Source organism: Lygodium microphyllum, chromosome 3 (assembly GCF_053477565.2).
Source record: "Lygodium microphyllum isolate KBCC chromosome 3, Lygodium_microphyllum_v1.1.10, whole genome shotgun sequence".
NCBI lineage: Eukaryota > Viridiplantae > Streptophyta > Polypodiopsida > Schizaeales > Lygodiaceae > Lygodium > Lygodium microphyllum.
Window position 1 is genome coordinate 185,771,105 of NC_141137.1, and position 23,811 is coordinate 185,794,915.

The following is a 23,811-nucleotide window of genomic DNA, read 5'->3' on the forward strand; positions in this document are numbered from 1 at the left end:
AATTTCTTAGGTGAAGAGCTTAAAACTTGTTGGACAAACTCTAATTGGGAAAATGGATAATTATGGTTTTGAGAGGGTCCCTCAAAATAGTCCATATGATGAACATAACACATTAATCTTTGAGCCTAGGTAATAATGCATCTACTATTGGGTTGCATGTGTTGGTTGTAGAACTCCACTAAGGGACCAATGCACCTTATGGGATCCCTTCAACTAGGAGTGCCTCCAAGGCCCTTCAAACCCAAAAGAGATATCCTTGATACTTCCACACTTCTAACTTGATGCAATGTTCTTTGAGTTGCTACCACCTTAATTGATTCGTTTAACCCCTATGTTAGACCAACACAAGTTAAATTTTCACCATTCAATCAAATTGATCTCATATGACTATCAACCATGATGTGCAACAAGCCTACATAAATTTCTACAAAGAAAAATTTTGAAAATGTTTTGAAGCTATTGTACTATCAACCTTGGATATTTTTGTGAATAATAGAGAGCCAACCCATGCAAATTGTAAGCAATCTTGATGGACACCATAAGATTAGAATGTGCACAAGCTAATTTACACATTAGTAGTAAGGCTCAAGCTAGGCTCAAGATAATGTAGGTGCATGCAATTTGAGGGAGATTGGTCAAGAGACTTGGAAATGGGCTGGATGTTGTACTTGGGGGAGAATTCAAAGGATCATATAAGAGGACCAAGGAGATGAACATTATGATGCCAAAGGTTACGTAAGTCCTATAATATATATGTATGGATCAATTAAGCAATATCACAACCATTTCTCTCTTCATCTTCACATTCTCTCTCTTTCGTTTTGTGTGTTCTATTGGCACTTGTTGGGGGAGTGAAACACATTGATGAGCATGAGTATTCACTACCCTTGCAATATTCTTGGTATTCACCATTCTCATTACTATGTTGGTTTCTTACAAGAGCCACAATGCTATATTTTAGCATCCTCCCTTACCCTTCTCACCAGTGAAAACCATGACCGTTGGGTCGTCTATGAAACAATCAAGAAATTGTAGTGTGGACTAATCCCACTAGAACCTTTGTTTACCCTACAATTCTAGTGATTTTGATGAGGTGCCAAGGTTAGGTTATTAATCATGTGCTATTGGATAGCGGTTCTTGAGTCAATATTATTATGATGGAAAATTGCAAGGAATTTAGGCTGATGGAATGGGAACCATCACCTTTCCTTATGTAGACGGCATTTAATAGAGCATGCCCAACCCCTACTTAGAGTGCTCTAGTCTATGCTCATCAAAGTAGCATGAATTCCTTTTCTATTTTTTTCCTTAGTGGTTCTCAATATAGAGCAAGCAAGAGAGGAATATCTACCCATGGTTTTAGCATGCCCATGTAAGTCACAACTAGGATCGTGACTGTTTAACATTACAAGGTAGTCATCATAAAGTCTGGTTCTATTTGAACCAAAGTCCCTGACCTTATTTTGCATTTCGATCCATAATTGTAGAGATGGTCAACATGGTGGAGGGTCTAGATAAGGATGAAGAATCAAAATTCTTGACGGCTATTGTTTGTTGAGATTCAACAATCACACTCACTAACAGCCTCTTTGTATGGAGCTTCAGGGCCAAGGGCATGCAGGCTTACCTATCCCATATGCACAGAGGTGCCTATTGCAGTTTCCTACTTTCCTATAAAGCATTGTACTTGCTTCATTTTCTTAATGCAATGATAGTACTCTTTTCTTTCCAGTAAAGTGTCAGTGTCATTGTCAACACACAAGATTGTGTTTATGAGTTCAAGTTTCAATCTTGAAACCTAATTCACTTGTGTGACAGCCAGTGTCCGAGTCTATGTCTACATGAGTCTTCTTCCTATCTTTGAACCACAATAGCCATGCTCTAGATCCGTGTTTCACAACATGGTATCAGATCCAGTCAGGCATGGCTCAACTCTGCTTAGCTCTCCTCTACTCTCTCTCAGCTCATATTAACCTCTGGTCAGCTCAGTTTCATCGCATGACTTCATCTCCCAACTCTACCTTCACTTGAGCTTCCATGGCAGCCATAGCCAGCAGCACCCTGTCAGATTGAGTCACTTATATCTCACTCCACAGGGCAAATCTCTTGGAGCTTCCTTCTGGAAAAGTGTTCCCCAACTCACAAAGCTTCCTTATATCACATCAATCCATGACATTTGGCTACCTAAAGCTTAGTATTGTGAAAATTCTCAGTCATCACTGCCATAGTCTTCAACTGTGACCTGCAGGAGATACCCTTCACGGAGCCTTCATATCTCTCTCTGTAGAGCATATCTTCATGGACTCTCTTCTAGAAATATCTTCCTCTACTTAGGGCGCTCCCTCCTGGCACCAAAATCGTCCACATTGTTGATCAACCAGCACGACATTGTCAAAATTCGTGGCTGCTGACGAAATCTGACCCTGGTCTGTTCGTCCGCTCTGTGCACGCTGTACGTGCTGTGACCTTGACAAGGAGGATAGGGCTTTGGAAGAGCTTGAAGTAAGCTTCATTTCTATAAAAAAAAGTTTTCAAAATGATCAACTACAGCTCTTGCAATTTGCAAAAAACCAGGCCCCTGTCTGAAACCCTAAATTGTCAGCCATAGCTAGTTTCATCAATGCTAAAAAATCTCATCATTTTCTCTCTCCTGCCACCTGGAGCACACCATTGCCACTCCGATCTACTGTCCGAGCACCAAATCAAGGAGGGGAAGGACCTAAGAAGATTGAAGAAGGATTGACGACCCTAAGCAAGGAAGATTCAAGCTCAAAATCAAGTCTCTACATAGTGTGTTTTCACACTACCATTACTTGTGTCTCGACACATTGTAATATGCTTCTTCCCTTGTAAAATCTAAGAATCTTGGAGCTGATTTGCTACTGCTCCAGCCATGAAACATGGGAAAAGACTCTCCAAATGCTCGGTTCAAGGGAGTCGGGTTTCACACCTGGCAAACCCGCATCAAGCTCATCTTGATGAAGAGGGTCTTTGGGCCATCACAAATGGCAAAGAAAAGAAACCTCGAGATGCGGACCTTGCACTTACTTGGCAGAAGAATGATGACAAGGCACAAGCCATCATTAGTTGGAATTGGATGACAGCTACATCCATCATGTGGATGCCTGTGACACGTCCCATGGCACTTGAGACAAATTGGATACCTTATTTGGTGCACAGTCAAAGTCGTCTAAGTATGGTCTATTGATTGAATTTTTTCGACTTGATATGAAGCCTCATACATCCCTGGCATCCCATCTAAATTACATGGAAAGTCTCCTAGCTCAGCTTGCAGGGATAAAGCTAAAAATGGATGAAGATGTTTGTATTGGTGTCTTGTTAAAAAGTCTGCCTCCTGCCTATGATAATGTATCAACCACTCTAACCAATATTCCTGATCCTCAACTTGTTGATATTAAAGCCTCTCTGCTAGAGGAAGAAAAGAAACTTAAAAGCAAAGAAGAGCCTAGCACTTCAAAGGATGAACAAATGTTATATGTAAACAACAGATACAAAGGTAAAAAGGAACTGCTTTTCTTTTACTTCTGCAATAGGACCAGACACATTGAGAAGTTTTGTCATGCTAGGAAGAGGTCCCAAAAGGCCTATCTTGCAGCTGTGAAAGAAGAAGAAGACCATGGACCAAAAGATGCAGATGAAGACCACCAGGATCGGAAGGACAAGCCTTATCAGTCCTTCTACTCTCATTACTCTGATAGACTGTTTTAAAAGCCTTGTATTTCCTAGCCCTAATGCTTCTTGCCATAAGCTTTGTAAACTCCTCATGTAACTTGGCACTACAGTCCCTGTACACTTTGTGAGGCCCCTGTTACAGCCACTGGATGTCCATCATGTTTTGGTGCCCACACTTAGCCTTTTTCTGCGATAGCCTCTAGTGTCTACCATGTTTGTGGTGTGCCCACACTTTGCAGGTGGTTCTCATTACAGCCTCCACACACTTTGTGCCTTCTCTAGTTGTGATTGAGGAGGGGTGTTGAGATTCAGCAATCACACTCACTAACAGCCTCTTTGTATGGAGCTTCAGGGCCAAGGACATGCAGGCTTACTTATCCCATATGCACAGTGGTGCCTATTGTAGTTTCCTACTTTCCTATAAAGCATTGTACTTGCTTCCTTTTCTTAATGCAATGATAGTACTCTTTTCTTTCTAGTAAAGTGTCAGTGTCATTGTCAACACACAAGATTGTGTTTATGAGTTCAAGTCTCAATCTTGAAACCTAATTCACTTGTGTGACAGTCATCAGTGTCTGAGTCTATGTCTACATGAGTCTTCTTCCCATCTTTGAACCACCATAGCCATGCTCTAGATCCGTGTTTCACAACATTGTTGATCTACTTTTGCTTTGTTTGGTGGATGTTCTTTAGATTACTCAGTAGTATCTAACTAAGAAATCATAATCCAATCCTTCACTATCGCATAGTGAAGCCAAATACCAAAGAAATGGAAACTGTGAAAGATGATGTAGATGCAACGGCCATAGCAATGTCAAATGTAGTGAGAGTCCTCAAACAACAGTGAGAATTTGAAGCACAATTATAGAAGATGACTACAGACAGAGAGGATGAGCTGACCATATCATATGTTGGCTCAAAGGAAACTAACCCTATCAGTGTCAATGTTCACCTAGATCTAGAGTTTCATAAGTAGCTCATTGCCCTTTTGGAAGAACTCAAAGAGGTTTTCACATGGGATTATGGAGACATGAAGGGACTAAATCCTGGATTCTATCAACACCACATTCCCCTCATGCATGATGCTATTCCTATCCAAATGTAGCACTACCAAATGAATTTGCATATGAAAAAGCTAGTCTAAGAGGAATCATATCATCTATCTTGATTGGGATTTATTGCTTTAGTGGATAGAGCCTAGTGGATTTCTTTGATTCTCTCAAAATAACAACAAATTACAAATTATCTATGTAGATTACCATAACATTAGGGCAAAAAATGTTTCAAAATGGCACTTGTAAGAAAATGATTAAGTTGCTAATTAGAAGAGGTTTAGAAGAGAAAAACCCTCCAAATTTGGTTGCATGAACGATAAATGAGAGAATATATGATTCATTTAAGAGGTCAGGTATTAAATATCTTCAATATTTAATGGATGTTAAGTGTCATCTTTTCAATCTTATTCTCTTGGAAATTGCAAAATCTTGTATTTTTGAATTTTCGCAACAAAAGACGCCACTCATTTATTTTTCAACGTTCATTTTCTGCACCTCTCTTTCCTATGGTTTTATTTCCTTCTCTGTGATATTGTTGCCCTGTTCAGGGTTCCCTATCAAAATGTTTACTAGTACCTCTTCTAGCAATACAAGTGCAGACCCACCATGCAAGTATAAACTTACTACTTAGTTATATCATGTCTATTCATCTTGGAGGAGTATACACCATCGAGCATTGTCGGACAAGGATGAACCTAACAGGTTGCAATTACAAGGAAAGAAGCATGTGGAATGGATGGATGGAAATATTTATCCTTCGGACCCTTCTATAGGTAAACATCCTCCTTTTTACAATATTCACAACTTCACAAGGTATGTCGGAGATGGTTGTGATGGAATGCTTGGCTATTGCATGAGGTTATATTCTGCATCTTTTACATTTAGAGAAAAAATGCATGAAATGAAGGAAGAATTAACATTAGCACAAAAAACTATTTATGAGCTAATGGACAAGGTTGATAATCTAGAAAAATCTAATCAGTCATTGCAAGAAAAATTATTGCACTTGAAAGAAACTCCAATAGGATTTAGATAGAGAAAAAAACCACTTAAAAATATAATGGACTTGTGTAGTCGGGTGAAGAAAAGGAGACTAAATCTTGCAAAGAGACGTGTCTCTAATATTTCAACTATTCGAGAGAATGATGAGAGGATTAAGCTTATTAAAGAAACCATGACAAAGAAGGACATTATAAGGATTCTTAAATCACCTAAAAATGTAGACTTGAGAAGCCAAACTTTGAAAGAGTTAGTTAAAGATTTAAAGGAACAGTTAAACTAAATGAAATAGTGGAGACATGTGACAGTATGGGTATCACCTGTAGAGGTTATCGTGCTCTCTCTAAATTGTGGTTTAAAAATCGTAAATGTCATAGAATAAGGGCATTTGGTTTGCCTTGGCCTCTTGCAATTTCAATTGCTAGGACAACTATGAATCATAGGATTCTAGATGTTTTTGGAGATTATATCCATATAGAAAGATCTATGCCCTATGAAAAAACTAAAACAAAGGCATTTTTTGAATACAACACATTTACTAATATTTGGATTGATCTTAAAATATTCCAGATTGCAATGGTTCATATATATAAATTTACTGTGCAGGAATATGGTGGTATTTTGAAGTTCGCACTAAAATTGGATGAAGCACAAATTCAAAAGGTATAAAACATAGAAAGAATCAACATTTGTATCATGAACATGGCATTGGATTACAACACTTGTAGGGGGCAAGAACAACAGTTTAAGATACAATCCAAGATGGAGCTTTGGTGGATTGGTGTGGCCCAAGTACCAACTGAAAGTCATGAAACCTTGAAATGGTTATTCTCTCATACATGTTTTCCTGATATTATAATGTCTCAAAGTGAATGTGAAATGTTGATAGTCAATGGTGTTGGTAGTTTTAATGTTGAATGGTATATGAGTGTTGACTTAAAAAGTATCAAATGTATACTTGGATTAAGTAATGGGGCCAATGCAAAATATCAGTGTATTTATTGCATGGAGAGTTTGGGATCCAAAGAATGGAGTACTTTGGGGCCAGCAAGAAGAGCTCCGACTCAGAACTCTATAGATTTGAGCAAGTTCAAAAACGTGGATGGCTTGTGGGATCCTGTTCTCTCAATCTCTCTAAGGAACGTTCATATTTGTACATTACATGTAGAGATTAGAATAATTGATAAGTTGCTTAGATTGCATCTTGACTATGTATATTCAATAAAACCAGTATCTTTGTCAGATGACTGCATTGATAAATGTGAGGCTTTATTGTCAAAAATGGGTTTTCATGGAGGTCAAGTTCACCTGAGAAAGTATCCAATAGCCTTAGGGAAAAAAATACAGGTCTTAGCATATGTCTCTATGGGGGGTGCAAAAGCTAGACGATTTCTAGAAATCATATTGGTAAACAAACGAACGCATTGTGGGAGTGTTGGAGAGAGTTTTGTGCAATCACAACAAATGTGGCTAGCACACCACAAATTGCATTCCTATGAATGGAGGTTTGGAGACACCTTGACATATTTTCAAACATTCTAAGGGAACAAAATATAACATCTAACTATTTGGAAGAGTACAAATCTTCAATTGTGAATCTTGTTCAAGCAATTAAGGAAGCTTGGGGAGAAAAGGATATTACTTTCTACTTCGTAAGATAGACATAAATTTGAACCTTTCTGCTTTGAAAACAAGGTTTAATGATTTAATCTGATTATTGCTTGTCACAACATATTCTTCTTGTTCATGGGCCTTATTTTGTGGAAGAGCAAGGGCACCTAGCAACTTACAGTAGCCAAGGTTTGGAGAAATCTCACTACCAAGCACATATGTGTTTCTTTTGGAGCACGAGACATGGAGGAGGAGCAATAAAAACCAATGCCCTTCAGGAGTTATTCAATTGGTTTTTTCGAAGACAACTTCAAAGATCGAGAACACAATAAATGTGGTGGAATCGAAAATATTGATACTATTTTTAAAATATTATATACGTGGCTAGCTTTTAAGAGCCCTTACATCCTTGTTCTCCTCATGCATTTTTCCTCTATAACGTAAAAACTTTCTTCTCTTGTATCTAGCTATGGATTTGATATATGTTTTGTTTGCCGCTAAAACATAAGATGAGTATGCTAGGAAGTATCTAGCCCTAGAGGCAGAGAAGCTGGGACCATAACCAAATATTCGGATGGCTGCTATCTTTTCCAAAAACACAACTTTGTGCACATTGTACTGCGAACCTGAGTATCCAAGAATCCTTGTAAGTGCTTTAACATAGACAATTGGCCATGAGGCCTCCTATGAGAAAGTGCTATGCAAAACCAACAGAATATTGGGATCAATCTTCGATATATAATGCCCAAGTGCAACATCCTTTAGGGAACTACCACCAACTCTCGATCATTTGGCTCTTCCCAAGAAATTATCATCATCTGCAATCTCCAACTGTAAAAGCAACAGTCAGAATAAAAAAATAAAAATATATATGTGGTTCCACAAAAACAAAAGAATGCATTACCATTTTATTTTGATCACTCTCAAGTTTCCTTGGATTCCATAAGCTAATTGATGTCTCCTTGACATCCTTGAGCTCTGTTACATATTCTGACTCCTCCCTTCCGAAATTGGAGATTCCAAGCTTCTCTTGAAATTGGTCAAACTCTTTGTCAGCAGCCTGTAACTCTCTCTCAACATCTTTAACCTTGCTTAAACATAGGGAAAAAGCATTTGATGCATCTATAAACTTATCATCAAACATTTGAGTATCTAATTTAAGTAAGTCTTCCTTGGATTCATTTTCAACATCCACTATGCCTTTTGCATCTATAGATGCCTTTGCAATAACTGCCAAGCAATAATCTTCTCTCAAATTGAAAAGAATTTGGAGATCAGACAATAATATGTACTCCTTGTCTTTAATTGGGAAAGTAGGCAAAGATGGAACGATAAGGCTTGAAGGAGTGTTAGATAGCTCATCAACCTCTATAGTGGTCTCTTCAATTACTGTCTCTGCTCCGAATTCAGCAACGTCCAGGTCCTTTGCAACTAATGTGCTCATCTGGGTGTGTAGTTGCTCCTCAGCATCAACTTCATCTACAATCTCTTTAAGAAGGCGACAGCTAGATAATTTTGAGGTTTCTTTATGCTTTTCATCAGATCTTAGAGGGTATTTCACAAGGGCAAATATAATGAATGCAATAGAATAATGCATAAGCTTGCATTTTTTTGGGTGTAAACAGCATAAATCAGGTGCATAAAATCTATCAAGACAATGATAACCACATTTCTTAGTAAATAAGGACTTCTTAGTGCATGACATTCCAACTAGGGTGTGAACATACTCCTTGGAATCCAACTGAACAACAGGATATACGAACTCTTCAAACTCTGCAAAATCTTCCTTGATAAAGTCATTTGAGAACTTAAGAACTTGATCAAGGTCCCACCCTAGATTGAAAATCTTCCTAGCTGTTGGATAGAAACCAATGTCAATATTATTTTCTATGAGAAAATCCAGAAGCTTCTCGGAGGCTGTGACATCTGTAATTTGAGACATCCTTGGGATCCTCATAGGAGACTTTGAAGCCTTTCCCTTCTTTGGATCCTTGCTTGAACCTTCAGTTGTCACAGACATATAAGATGCTATTGAAATATATGAGGCAACTGACTCCTTTGTCATTGTGGGCTCAAGGACTCTTTTCCTCTTCAAAGATATGGAGGCAGACATGTGTGACATCTCTGTACCAGACATCTTCTTGAGATTCAATAGCTCTAAACTGCTTGCCTGTACAACATGAATATCAAGGTATAAGCCTCTTGAAGTGGTGTACTTGCTCTGTGTTGGATTAGTTAGGAATACGACGTGACAGAGTATGGACGGAGGGGGCAACATGGAGATTGAAGGTGGAGTATGGATGCATGGGGTGATGCAGGGGGTGTCGATGATGAACAAGGAGATGGAGGGGGTGATGCAAGGGTTGACGGAGAGGGTGACTGAGGGGGTGACAGAGACGGTGTCGGAGACGTTGGTCGTGTAAGGAAATGGAGAAGAAAAGTACACAAAAATTTTTGTGTGGCCTTAAATAGGTGCGAGGGGGGGACAAGGAACATTCGAGAAACCCTAATCAAATGGCCAATGAGAACATGACACGTGGAGATCAACACCCGCGAGTATATAATATCTTCTCAGTTGTTGACGCGAATGCGATTTCACATGTTACATCACGACTATCGTTCCCCCGACAATTCTAATGTATCCGACTGACAGAGGTGCCATACATCAACGTTAATGACATCGAAAGCTACTGAGTTGTGTAAAACAATGCGATAGACTACTTCAGAAACTTAAGCAAGAAACTTCATCGCATTGTATGGTGCTTAGTTCTCCGAAACAGTGCGATATCATACTTCAGAACTTTTGCAACAACCTGAATTGTGTCATATTGACTTCACAGCACTACAACTGGAGAACTCGTGCATTCGTGTTGCGTTAGAATCCGCCAATACGAAGTGATTAGGACAAAGCAGAAACTCAAATTCGATCTATCGCATTATATTGGTCTAACCTTTATTGGGAAGTGAGGAGGAGTTCAAGGCTTCCATTACAGCACGATGGGAGTCAGTTGTCTTCATGTTTAGCTTCCTTATCTCGCCATGTGGATTTCAATGGCTAGGACAAAACAAACTGCAAGGAAAATCTTGGTGAAGAAATTTTCTGAAGAAGGTCCTGAGCTAACTGTTGAGGAGACAGTTGAAGAAATTGTTGTCCATGTTACACCGGTTGGTAAAGTTTTTTCAGGTGAATCCTCTGAGAACAAGTTATCTAGTAAGTTTGAGCCCTCAGCTTCTCCTCATTCTTAGGTTCCCAAGGAAGCCCCTGTGAGGAAAAAGAGAAAGCCAAGATGGTTTTACATGCAGAGGTGTTTTGCAGAGATCAAGAAAGCTCCAAAGTCAACTAGTCACCTCATTCCTAAGGTTGCATTTTTTAAACTGGTCAAGGAGATATCCGATATGTTGTCCTCTGTTGCTTCTATGGATGACCTCAACAAGAGATGACAGATGTCTACCCTACTATGCTTGTAAGAGGCAGCTGACGATTTTTTAATAGATTTTATGAATGATGCTTATATTGCAGCTGCCCATGCACATCGAATTACATTAATGAATAAAGACTTTAGTATGGTTAGTAGACTTAGATATAGGTTTAACAAGGTTTTGAAGCCTCTTCCATCAACTGATCAAAAGGCATTTGAAATCCTCAATGTTCCACCCAGGAGAAAGCAGAAAGAGCCACCAGCACCCAAGATTGAAGAGGTTACCCATTTGTATCCTACAAGGGTTGCAAGTGAGCAGGAGGTTGTCTTGGAGGAGAAAAGGAAAGAGGTAATAGAAAATGAGGATCTGATGTGGTAGAGAAAGATTTTGTCTCTTGGCCTAGTGAACTACGAGAGGATGGGCAAAGTGTACGGCCAAATGGTCGGAATATTTTTGTTAGTCCTAAGAAAGAAGACTACCTCAACATTTCTCTAAAGGATAAGATCCTATTTGAGAAAAAGGAATCTCAACTAATAGCTTCAATAGTTTTTTGTTGTTCGAGGTAAGTTCTTTTGCTTCTCTTTATTTATAATGAAATTTTCCAAGGGTCCTTATATTGGACTCATTCTCTTATTTGTTCTTTACTTTGTATAAAGGGCATATGTTTCTTCTCTTAGCATTGATATTGCTAAGGGTATATTTGTTATTGATCCACTTCTCTCTATGGATTTGTTTTCAAAATCTTATTCAAATGTTGCAAGGTTTTTTAAGGACTTCGATAGTGTCACAAACCATCATATTTTTTTTCCATATATTGAAATGTACTTTCTTCAACATTCTATCTCTTGATGATTTGTCTTCAAGGTTGTTTCTCATTTTTGTTTTGGTTTGTAGAGGACACTGGAGCCTAATCTATATCGACATTCCTGCAAGAGAGGTCATTTTTATGAATTCTCTTTCAGGAATCCATGGCCAATCAAAGATGTATTGTCAATAAACACTCTTTATTTTATCTTTTATTGGATAAAGTCTATAGTATTTGCTAATAAGTTAATATGTGCAGTGCTGCTAGACTTGTTACTACCCACTTGGACACCAGCTTTCAAAGCATTATTGATCCTCAAAGACCTTTCAAGTTTGTGCTTCAAGAGGTCCCATTGCAAAATGACGTACATACTTGTGGCTGGAGAGCGGTTTCAAATGCTTCGAGGATAATAGATTCAAAGTTACTGAATGTAGAGGAGGTGAATGTAAGTTTCCTATGCTTTATCCTTTTTATAGTGAAAGTCTCTTGCTACTTCAAATAACTTGTGTGCTTTGTTACAATGCAGAGACTACCCTGAGTCATACATGTGGTGGATATGGGAGAGGTGTATTAAACTAGTTTTAGATAGGAAAATTACACCAATGGACCCAAATTCCCCTCTCCCAGCAAAAAAATTCCAAAGGATAGGCAACAATGAAGGGTAAATGCAAAAATGGTAACCACCAAGAAAAAGAAGTCTCCAAGGTCCAAACAAAAGGGGCCCAAAATGAAGGGCATGCCTAAGATTTCTCCATTTAAATTTAGTCCATCCCCTCTAAAGCCTAAGGAGAAAAGAGTACCTGAGGTAATTAAGTTCTTCGAACGACCAAGGAAAACACCTACTACTAAGAGGAAACTAGTGATAAGGAATGAAAGTATGGAAGATGAAGCAACTTTTCCAAAGAAAGAGAGAAGTCTTAAGGATGGAGAAGCTATAGATCAAGGAGAAGCTAAAGAATAGCCCAAGGATGGAGAAGCCAAAGATCAAAGAGAAGCTAAAGAATAGTCTTATAATTACTAGTTTTTCTATTTGTATTGAAGTAACAGTCCCCTTGTGTATACATATGTAGTGCAATATTCTAACCCAAAATGTCTTGATATGTCATTTTGATCTTACCCATGAAAGATGATTTTTTGTTCATAGATATAATGAAATCATTTTGGTCCACAAATGATGATTTGCTATTCACAGAATCACTGCAAAGCTTATACCAAGATTTTTTTGAATGGTACTTATCAATGTGTATAATTCCATGTTTCTGGCAGCAATATTTGTGAGAAAAAAAAAGACTCAAAATTTTTTATACATGCATATTTATGGTCCAAAACTCACAACACTAAGAGGCAAACAACTCATACATGATATAGAGCTCTCAGTTCTTTTTCCAATTACAACACCATTTACCTTGAACTTATATCTAGGAGTAACATTCTCTAGAAACTCCAAGGTGTCTCTTACATCCTTAAGACTCCACTTTGAAGTAATGTTCACCTCCTTTACTTCTTGTGCAATAACTTGCACTGTAAGTTTCAATGCCTTATAATTAATATCTAAATCTAAAGGAACCCAAGCACCCAATCTAAGTTTGTATCTTTTGTAATCAAAACCTATGATAAGAGATTGTCAAGATATATTATAGGATAAACCCAATGATTGAGGGCACACATTGCACCTTATAAAGTCACCTCTGTTGGTCAGATTCCTTGACTTTCCAACATAGACCTAAAATTTTGTCCAAACCTTCCTCTAAAAATTTTATGTTTAACCATGAAACCTTCGTCTGTTGTAAACATGTTGTTTTAAAGCAAGCTACAAAAACATGCAAGGGTAAAAACTACGATAAGCGTACTCTTCTTGAGATCCTTTCAGGAGTCATAGCCTTTTGAAAATCTTGAGCAATCTTGAGTTTAAAACTCTCCATTGTTGCTTCATCAGGTATCTCCCAATCTAAAGATGAGAGGCTTGGTAACTATAGATCTTCAAGGTATCCATACACACTTGCTCTTGAAGGAACCACATATTGTGCATAATACACAAAAATTCCACTTTCATGAAAAAAACTCGTGGTTTGATTAGCATAAATAATGCCTGCAAATTCTTTATGAATGGCATGGAATGTTCCCCTGAGGCTCTCCACAGGTTGCCACTCAAAACTTGTTGATGGAAAGATATCTACAACCAACAATCCATTATTTAGCATATGCTTCAAACAAAACCATATACTCACGTAAACCTTACAACTCAAACTTACAGTGTGCTTGTTGGGAAAAACATTCTTGTGGAGCCAAGTGCATATCTCTAGCCATGTAAACATGTTGCACCAAAGCAAACCAACCTTGAGACGTGGTTTTGAAGGCAAAGATATGTCCCTTCCAATGATATTTGTTATCCCCTTGTTTTTTTTTTTCACTCTGTGAAAGCCCCCACAAGATGGTAGCATTGTAACCCAATCATTTATAGTAAATGTTTTTGGCTCCCATTCTCCATTTGCGCTCTTGCTATACATGGTGCAAGAGTTTATGGAATGAGAAGGACGCCTTGTGGACACTATGTAAAAGACAATGAGTATGCACACAATGTGCAGAGAAAGAAACCTAAAGAGAGAGGTCAAGGAGACAAGTTAAAAATACTACAAGCGATAAGAACTTTGAAACTTCGATTTTCAAAATGATCTTAATTAACTTAACTTTGTCATGTCTTCATTAGAGGTTTTGACAACTTTTATTAGTTAATAGGGGCTGTTGGGACTACCAAAACTTGTCAGGGTTTGAAGATTTTCACTAAATAAGAGGGGAGAACCACAAAATGAACTCTACTATCTCAAAAGTAGAGGAGACAAGAATACCATATTTTTGTCCACGTGGAAAAATCTCTTTGGCCCTTTCCTTAATCTACGGATTAACAAAAGTGCCATTTTTAACATTTTTTGGCCCTAATGAGTTGAATGGAGCTACACTTCTAGAACCCTTCTCTCTACCCTATTTGGATAGCATTTTGGATGAGATAGAAAGACATGAAATGTAATCCTTCCTAGATGGTTCAGATTGAAGAATACCTTAGCACCATTTCAAAGGGGCATGTAGGAAATTTACAATTCATATTTAACACATGTTATGTGAGTTTTCCTAGATTATTTTAGTGTGCATGGTGCTATGATGCTTCACCTTCATCATTGGCAATTATGCCTTACTAGATATTGGGAGGAGATTGGCATGAGCTTGAATCCTATGAAGAGTGTTTTTGTAGTCAAAGGAGGAATCTTGCTCCAACATGTCATCTCTCGTGATGAGGTTGTGGTGGATTTGTGTAAGGTGATTGTAGTCATGAAGGCCAAAATTTCCAACTCCCCATCAGTAGTGCTACAATTTCTAGGATAGGACTGCTAGCATGGCCACCATTTGCATCTTCTAGCCCATGTAACTATTCCCCTAAATAAACTAGCCCGGATTTACAAATCTTCTTTTCAATGGGACGTGTAGGCAAATTTGGCATTTTGTAACCTTCAATTGATGTTGTCTAGACTACCAATCTTGATTCTCATTGACTGGTCTAAGGAGTTTCTTGTATTCATGTATGTATCTGATAGTGCCATTGGGAGGAGGATGCCAAGGGATGGTTTTGGCCTGTTTATTACGCTAGCCAATGACTGTGTTCCACTTGGAAGAAATTTCTATCATTAAAGAAAAGTGCTAAGGCCATGGTGTACTCTATGAAGAAATTTCAGCACTACCTCTTGGGTCACTCATTCGTGTTCCATGTTGATCATTTGGCATGGCTATATTTGGTAAATCAACAAACTGTGATAGGATGTCTAGCATGGTGGATCTTATCGATGATGTTGTAATTTGAGTTCCTAGTGGTTCATTGACCCAAAGTCTAGCATGTGGCAGTTGTTTTCCTTTCTCACCTAAATATTGGCAAACTTTCAAGTGGGATAGATGATGACTTCCCTAATGAACAATTTTTTGTGGTAGTTGTCTCTCCTCTTGGTGATCCTTCCCTCCCCATGTTGCCCTTGACTTGGGCTTTCCTAAGTATAGGTGAAATGTTGGATCACCTTCCTATGGACTAAAAAAAGTGGTGGGCTCTTTGAAATTGATGATTTTAAGTCATTCTAGGTCATCTTTATCATGCTGGGCACTATCACGATTTTAGGAAGATTCAACAACATGGTTTGTGGTGGCTAAATATACATAGAGATGTCAAAAGGATTTGGATACTAAGCTTCCAACTACACTATGGACATACTGCACTTCTTTTTAAGGTGGGTATTGGTCTTTCTCCACAAAAATTGGCTTTTGGCTCCAATGTACTATTTGAATTTTTGGTTCCTAGTATGAAAATTGCATTTGTGGATCAGTTCTTCTAGAGGATTCATTACCTTTCTATTTGGAAGCCTTGAACCAATTAGGTGAAGGTCAAGTGGTATGAAGTGCTTATATGCTGTCAGAGCTATGACTTTCACAGAAATATCAAGGTGATAGATTCTCTAAGAAGCATGCATCAATGCTCGATGTTCAAATGTGTAAACATCCAACAAAATCAAGTTCCAATGGAGTGGGCCATTTTGGGTGTTCTGTAATTCAAGGTCCAATGCTTTTTGCCTAACAAATTTGCAAGGACACCTCCAATGGGTTCTGGTTGTAGCACTATCATCTCTTCAATGATTGTTGATGAAGCCAAGATTTTTCTTGCTTAATGAAGCCAGGTGACGATGTTCATGGTTGTTACATCTCTTTAAAGATCATTGAGGCTCCAATTGATCCTTGGATCTTCGACATCCCACATTTTGGGATCCTCAAGAGGTTCTTATTTGTTGATGCCTTAAAGAAATCATACATTTCTTGTCATTGATCCTCATCCCACATTCACTTGATGAAGCCTTGAGAGTAACATACAGTTATGAAAAATAGAAAAATTTGACTACAATCTGAGCTTCTTACCACTTTACCTTGCACCATAGCTCATATCTTCCCCCACATAATAAATATGGCAATTCTTTTGAGCATTAGAGGGGTTAAAATCTTATGGTATGTGTTGGTGTTTTTTTATTTTGAAATTTATTTATGTGATAAATAATTGGGATTGTTTATTTATATAGACGTGAAGGTGTCAAACTATGGTACATTGTTACTCAGCTTTGGAACAAGCCATTCATAAACTTTTGGATTGTATTGGAATGTGGCATGTGTGTTAAGAAGTTTTGGGATCACAACTAAGAATGATACATATAAAAGTATGCCCAATATCACATCTTCTTTGCATAGTCTACTATGAAGTGTTACAAGTTTGTTAAGTAGAAGGTGTTGTAGGAGATGTTCAAGTAACTAGAATTCTTTCATAGCTACAAGTGCACATATAGAAGTACAAGCTACATAGGTGGGATCATTTATGGATTTCCATATAGCTCATCATTTCTTTTGGTAGTCATCAGTTGACTTCCATTTTGATTATGATAAATCACTCAAATAGAACACCATTTTGTTTCAAATGCACTTTGTGCCTATACTTTCCTTTTTAATTCTTGTACCTCCTCCATGCTCTTCTAGCACTAATCACTCTTGTGGAATGAGGGAATTAAATGGATCTTCTCAAAGACAACTTTGGGAATGTGCTCCACAAATTTCTTTATAACTATCAGAAAAAGGTAACATATGTAGATGTACTCTTGCTCTTCCCATGTCAATGGCATTCTACAAGCATATTGTGTTGTTTATCCAAAAGTCCAATATCAACCTGATTATGCATGCAAGCAATTGATTTCATCATATTGTCAAGTTCCTTGAGGCGCTTAGTTATTATTGAGCAATTCCCTTTTTGAGCTCTTTTTTTTGCCATCTCCTTAAGATGTATGATTATTCTTTAGATTCTAACTATTCTAGAGGGTCTAGTCAAATGGAAGAACTTTATATTAGAACTACTCTATTGATTGTGCCATTAAATTTGGAGCTCTCCTCTACATTACTTGTGGTACTATTATCTTATTCCATGGCTGAGTTGACTAGTTTGGGATATGGTTGTTTGGATTCCACTTTGGAATTGGGAGTAGTAGCTATTGGCTATTGGATTTGGTAGTGTTAATAAACTAAGATGCCAACTTACTTGGATCCTTGGACTAATTGAATCACTATTGGGCTTAGAAGTCTTGATTGTGATTATGACGATGCTCTCAGATAGTGGTTGTTGATCCTTTTATGTTTTCGTTTCTATCCCTATAGGATCCATTTTCCTAGTGTGGGTAGTAATTTGACGTTGTTGTTATTATGCTTCTTGTTTCTACTTTGGTAAAACAAGTTCTTTGGACTTGGTAAAATTTTAGATGTTGGGATGATTTGATAGGTTCCTTTAGTTTTTTCTTATTTATAATGGATGGCTCTGTCATCTTTTCTTTTGCATGTCTTTGTTTGGTTTGAGTAGCAATATTGAGCCACAACTATTTTGATTCATCTTTTTGAATTGTTGGATCCTTAGATACCACTAGTTTCTCTTGTGAAATTGACAATTGTGTGCAGCTATTATGTTTCGACAACTATGGGCTCAATTGTCTTCCTCCAATAGACAAGAATTCTTCAATTGACTTGAATCTCAATTTAATTTTTCATTTAGGTCTACTTCTCTTGTTCAATGATTTGAATGGTGCACTGGTTATGGTTAATGGAGGCATTTTTGCGGGTGGTCTAGGTAGCCATGTTAATTGATTTCCCATGTAATAGCATTTAGCATGCAATAGGCCTTCATGATGCCATGATGGTTTAGAGCTAACTTTTGCCACTACCTATAGGTGTAAGCACTGGGTCCCTTGAATTTTCTCAATGTTTTGTTTTGGTAGCCTTGGGAGCTATTATGTTTCTCTTAGCAATTTAGGTTTTCCCTTTTGTGTTAGGAAGATTTTTGCTAATTGATTCCCTTTTATCCTTATGATCCTTAAGAAAATCCTTTAGCATTTCCTTACTACCCTCGCTAGGGTTTGTGGTAAGTGTTAAGACTAGATTCTTACCATTTTCTTGAGAATATGCTAGATTTCCCTTGATTGTTATTATCTTGATGCCTAGTAAGCTCAAATGCATCCACTATGCTATTTTATCAACATTGCATTTGATTGCATGTTTGAAAGCTCTTAACAATTTGGAAACATGTAAGATTTTATTTACAAGCTCTTAGTCTCTATAGTCATGAGAATTGTACATTTCGAGTATGGGGATCCTTTTTAAGGATGATAGGTGTGTTGATTGTACAAGCTGAGGTTGTCTAATCTCAAACTTAACTACATCTCTCATGGCTTAAGTACATCCCCCATTTTTCCATCATATAGGAGAGGATTCCTATGAGCCTAATTGAAGAGCTTACATTCCAACAAACCCTCCTTGGCTCAAAACTGGCTAATAGCATGGAAAATAAATATAGATAGGTTGGATAATAGCATGGAAATATCTAAGATGTTTTACTATTGCACCACTTTTCAAGATTCCAAAACAAAACAAAATAGTTGGAAGATATGGAGTTTGTTAGTTGTCTCCAACATCTAGGATTACAAAATAGAAACATAAAAACATTTAGAGTTTTTCTTTATGAATACAAGAAATAGAGGAGATGCCATAACCATAAACCTATCTATTATACATAAGTTTTCTTTCTTAGTTGATAGTCCTTTTCCATGGCTATTGTTTGTTGAGGTTGAGTTTCCACCACAAAAGTCCCAAGATTGACTATGCTCAATGGTATAGACAACATAGAAATTCTTCTTATAGTGTGACTCCAACAAAACATTATGATGGAAATAGTCTTTGCATCAACATAGATCTTCCAAACTTCAACTTCAAAGTGACTAATCCTCCAACTGAGGAGCCAAGCATAGATGATTATGCTTAATGGCAAGCACAAAAGTGACTCTCAACAAAAAGAGAACTCAAACATGTGCTTAAGCAAAACAACCAAAATATGTTGATGCCAATGAAAGTAGGAGGGTATAGTGGTTTTCTTGATCATTGATGATAGTTGGATCCTTGTGATGTTTGAGGCTGTACTTCTTGGCCATGCACATTGTTCTTCGAAAATTAATAAAATCTTCAAAGAGTACTTGATCAAATACTAGTTGAATGTGTGGGTAGAGACCTAATGGGAATGTGAACTAGGGCTTATGAGGTTTATCAAGTGTAAGGATGGAGAAGATTATGTGGCCACTTGTTGGTGCTAAGTGAGAGAAGATAAGAAGAGATAAGGATGGGAGGTAGGTGGACATGCCAAAGATAGTGTAAATCTTTATGAATAAGCTAACCATGATACTAACAACAATTAGTTTTCTAATCACCAAGGATTAATACTAAGCAAGAATTAGATTTCTAATCACCAAGGATTAAATGTGCATATTTTTGAAGTGATCATGTAAGTGTGACTTGACAAATGTGTACAAACCTAGAGCCATGTGCTCTGATACCATATTACTTTTTTGGGCTAACATGCTAGTTAAGAGCTTGAGATCTTGGCTCTGGAGGATGATACCTCAAGGATCTCATGATGTGTGTGTGAATGTAATGTGTGTGGATGAGAAACAAGAGAATGAGATGGATACAAGATATGTCTAGAATCTATTTATATTCATGTTCAAGAGTGATTGTTTCATTGTGGGAAAGAGCCTCTTATATACACTACAATTTGATTGCATCATCATTATTGTAGTCACATAGGTCCAACTCACACTTCACATGAGTCTTAACTACATCTCTCAAGGTTAAGTATGTCTCCCCTTTTCCACCAAATAGGTGAGGATTCCTATGAGCCTAGTTGAAGAGCCTACATTCCAACACACCTTCATCAAGGAGAGCATCAGTGGCATGCTCTCTCTTAGCAATAAGTTCGATCATAAGGAATTCCACTGGCATAAACTTTCTTATTGCAATGCCATAGGCCCTATAGATCCAAGTAGGTTATAATGGATGGCTAGATTTTAGGACTATCTCAATAACATACAACTAATGCCACACTCATTGCATCTCATGTTAGTCTTATCTTATTTATGAAGTTATTGTTTCTTTGGATATTTTTTGACATATGTGTAGGTTGATTGCAATTAAAACACTTTACTATTTCACATGGTTGTGTCATGAACCTTCCTTTTGTCTCATCCTAATATCACAATTGCTTGGTCAATAGTTTCTAAGGATTGCATTACCTTCTTCATTGCATGTAACATAAGAATTTGTATACTCCTCCTCTTCATATGGTTCTTCTACAAGCTGTAGAGGGGAATTGATAGGAGGATACATTATAATTGGCCTTAGGAATGTTGGTAATTCAAAAGAATTTGAGCTCATCCCTTTGAGTGATAGGTTCTTGATTACAAAATTCTAATATGTTTGTTTTATAAGATCTTGGTTGCTTGCTAGCTTTCATGAATCTTGAGTTCTCTACTTGTTGTTGCTTGAATGCAATAAGGAGTTCTTTCATCATACTTATCTCTCCAATACTTCAACTTGATTGGGGCTTCTAAGTTCCTATTCCCCTTTTGTCTTTCCTCCTCACCTTGTAGTGATCATCTATTTTAATTGTTTCATCAAATATGTAGTTAATATTAGGCCGATCTAGGGTTGAATGGTTAAGCATGGCTATGTAATAGGTCCTCTCATCTTGGATGCCTTTGGTGAAGGCCTTAGTCACATCTTTTGCCCTCTACTTTTCAAGTGGAATTCTCTTCTATAGACTCCACACCTTCACTACATAATCCTTCACACTCTCTTCTTCATGTTCCTCTACATTCATTAGCTATACGATAAGGTTGTCTCCTTATCCTACTATGGCAAAGTACATTATGAAGGGGTCTTTTAGCATTGAAAATTCTAGATTTTTTGCAATGTCCAAGCTAGTGTACCATGTTTGCCCTTTCTATCTAAGCACAATCTTTTGGATTGTGCTTCTTTAAAGTTTGATGTGAGGTCCTTGACCTCTCATACCTACTCAAACTACTCTATATATAAGCCACAAGGATTGTCTCTTGCTTTACGATTCTCCACCTTTTTGAGAGTATGGGGAATTGGGCTTGCTCTCTAGTCCCACATATTTTACCTAGCTTTGTCAACAAGGTATTGGCTACATGTGTTCTTACTTAGAGCATTTGGAATTATCAAGAAGTCAACATTGTACTGGATTTGATAAGGAAACATTGGATGATTCCATTGCTCCTAGATTTAGAATTATCCTCTTTGATACTATTAATATTTCTTTGCATTTTGACTCATTATTTTTGAGTGGCTATGTTTAGTTCTAGCAATTGATTGAGAGCATTTGTGCCTTGGGCGTAAAGATTTTGTCATTTGTTAAGCATAGCTTGAGGGAAATCCTCCTTGAAAGCGAGGAGTTAGGATCTAACTATCCAAATGAATCTCTTTAGGATCTTCTATGCAAACTCTAATTCCTTGTGGGTCCTTTTTTTTCCCCGACAAGTAAGTTTTGCTATTGTTGAGCTTTGATTTGTTTATTTTGTGTCTTTTTGTTCCTTGAAGCTCAAATGTTTGTTAATGTTCCTTAGTTCTAAAAGAAATCAGAGAGAGAGAGGGACAAAGATTAGCCTAGAAGTAGAGCAACCATGCTCTCTATTCATCTTCTATTATCTTCCCACAGACAACTGTGTGTATACAACCAAACATACAGAAGGAAAGTAACCTAGATGTGACCATGGTTGACTCAGTGTGACCCAAATATTATTCAACTAAGGAAATCAACCCAAAACCAAAGGTTCATGACTTGACTCTCAACACTCCCCCTCAAGCTCAAGTGTGGTACTTCACTCCAAGTAGCTCTCTGAAATGCACAAACTTATCTTTACCCAATGACTTGGTAAAGATATCTGCAACTTGGTCTTCTGTCCTCACATGGACCAAATCAATGTCACCTGCAATTACTTTTTATGTGATAAAGTGATAATGTACCTCAATGTGCTTTGTCCTAGCATGATAGACAGGAATACTGCTGGCTAGGACCACACTACTCATGTTGTCACAATAGAGTGTGACAGGCCTAACTTCTTGCATGCCCAAATTATCAAGAAGCTTCATGAGCCATGCTGCCTCACATGCAACAAGTGCAACACCTCTATACTCTGCCTCAATACTAGAGAGCGCAACTGTCGATTGCTTCTTACTGCTCCAACTGACCACACTACTACCAAGGGAAAATGCATACCCACTAGTAGATCTCCTATCATTAAAACTTCCTACCTAGTCAGCATATGTATATCCTGTAAGGCTCCAAAGGCTTACCATGCTCATAGAATAGACCATAATCTAATGTAGCCTTCACATATCTCAAGATCCTCCTCACTGCATCTAAGTGAGGCTTCCTATGTTTCTGTATAAATTGGCATAGCTAAGGTCCGGTCTAGTAATGGTAAGGTAAATCAAGCTAACCACCATCTATCTATACATAGTGACATTCTCAATCTCATGCCCAACATCTACAAGTAGCTTAACATGTTGCTCCAATGGAGTGCTCAAAGGCTTGCAATCCAACATACCATACTTGGTTAACATGTCTTGTGCATATTTCTTTTGCAACAACCAAGTACCATGAGGTGTAGAAACAACATCAATCCCAAGGAAATACTTCAGTTTACCCAAAATTTTGACCTGAAATTCAGCATGTAACATTTCCTTGATCTCTCCAATTCCCATGGAATCATCACTTGTAATGATCAAGTCATCCACATAGATGACTAATATCACATAACCAACCCTTGTCTTCTTTGTGAATAGGCTATGATCAGCCATGCCCATAGTGAAACCAAGCTTCTGTAAGCATGCACTTATCTTAGTATTCCAAGCTCTAGGTGCTTGCTTCAACCCATACAATGCTTTCTTCAATCTACACACACATGTAGGAAAATTAGGATGTACATAGCCCTCAGGTTGATCCATGTATACTTTCTCAACCAAATCACCATTGCGGAAAGCATTCTTCACATCCATCTGATACATACTCCATCCCCTAGATGATACCAATGCCTTGTATCTTTTCAATGTGCCATTTGATTTGCACTTTACCTTGTATACCCATTTGCAACCAATAGGCATTTTACCTTCAAGAAAATCAACCAAATCCCAAGTTTTATTTTCAACCAATGCTGAATATTCCTCATCCATTGCCTTACACCAATGATCATCTAAAATAGCTTCAGAAAACTTTGTGGGTTCCTTGAAGCTAGTGACTTTTGCCATATATGCATAGTGCCTCATTGT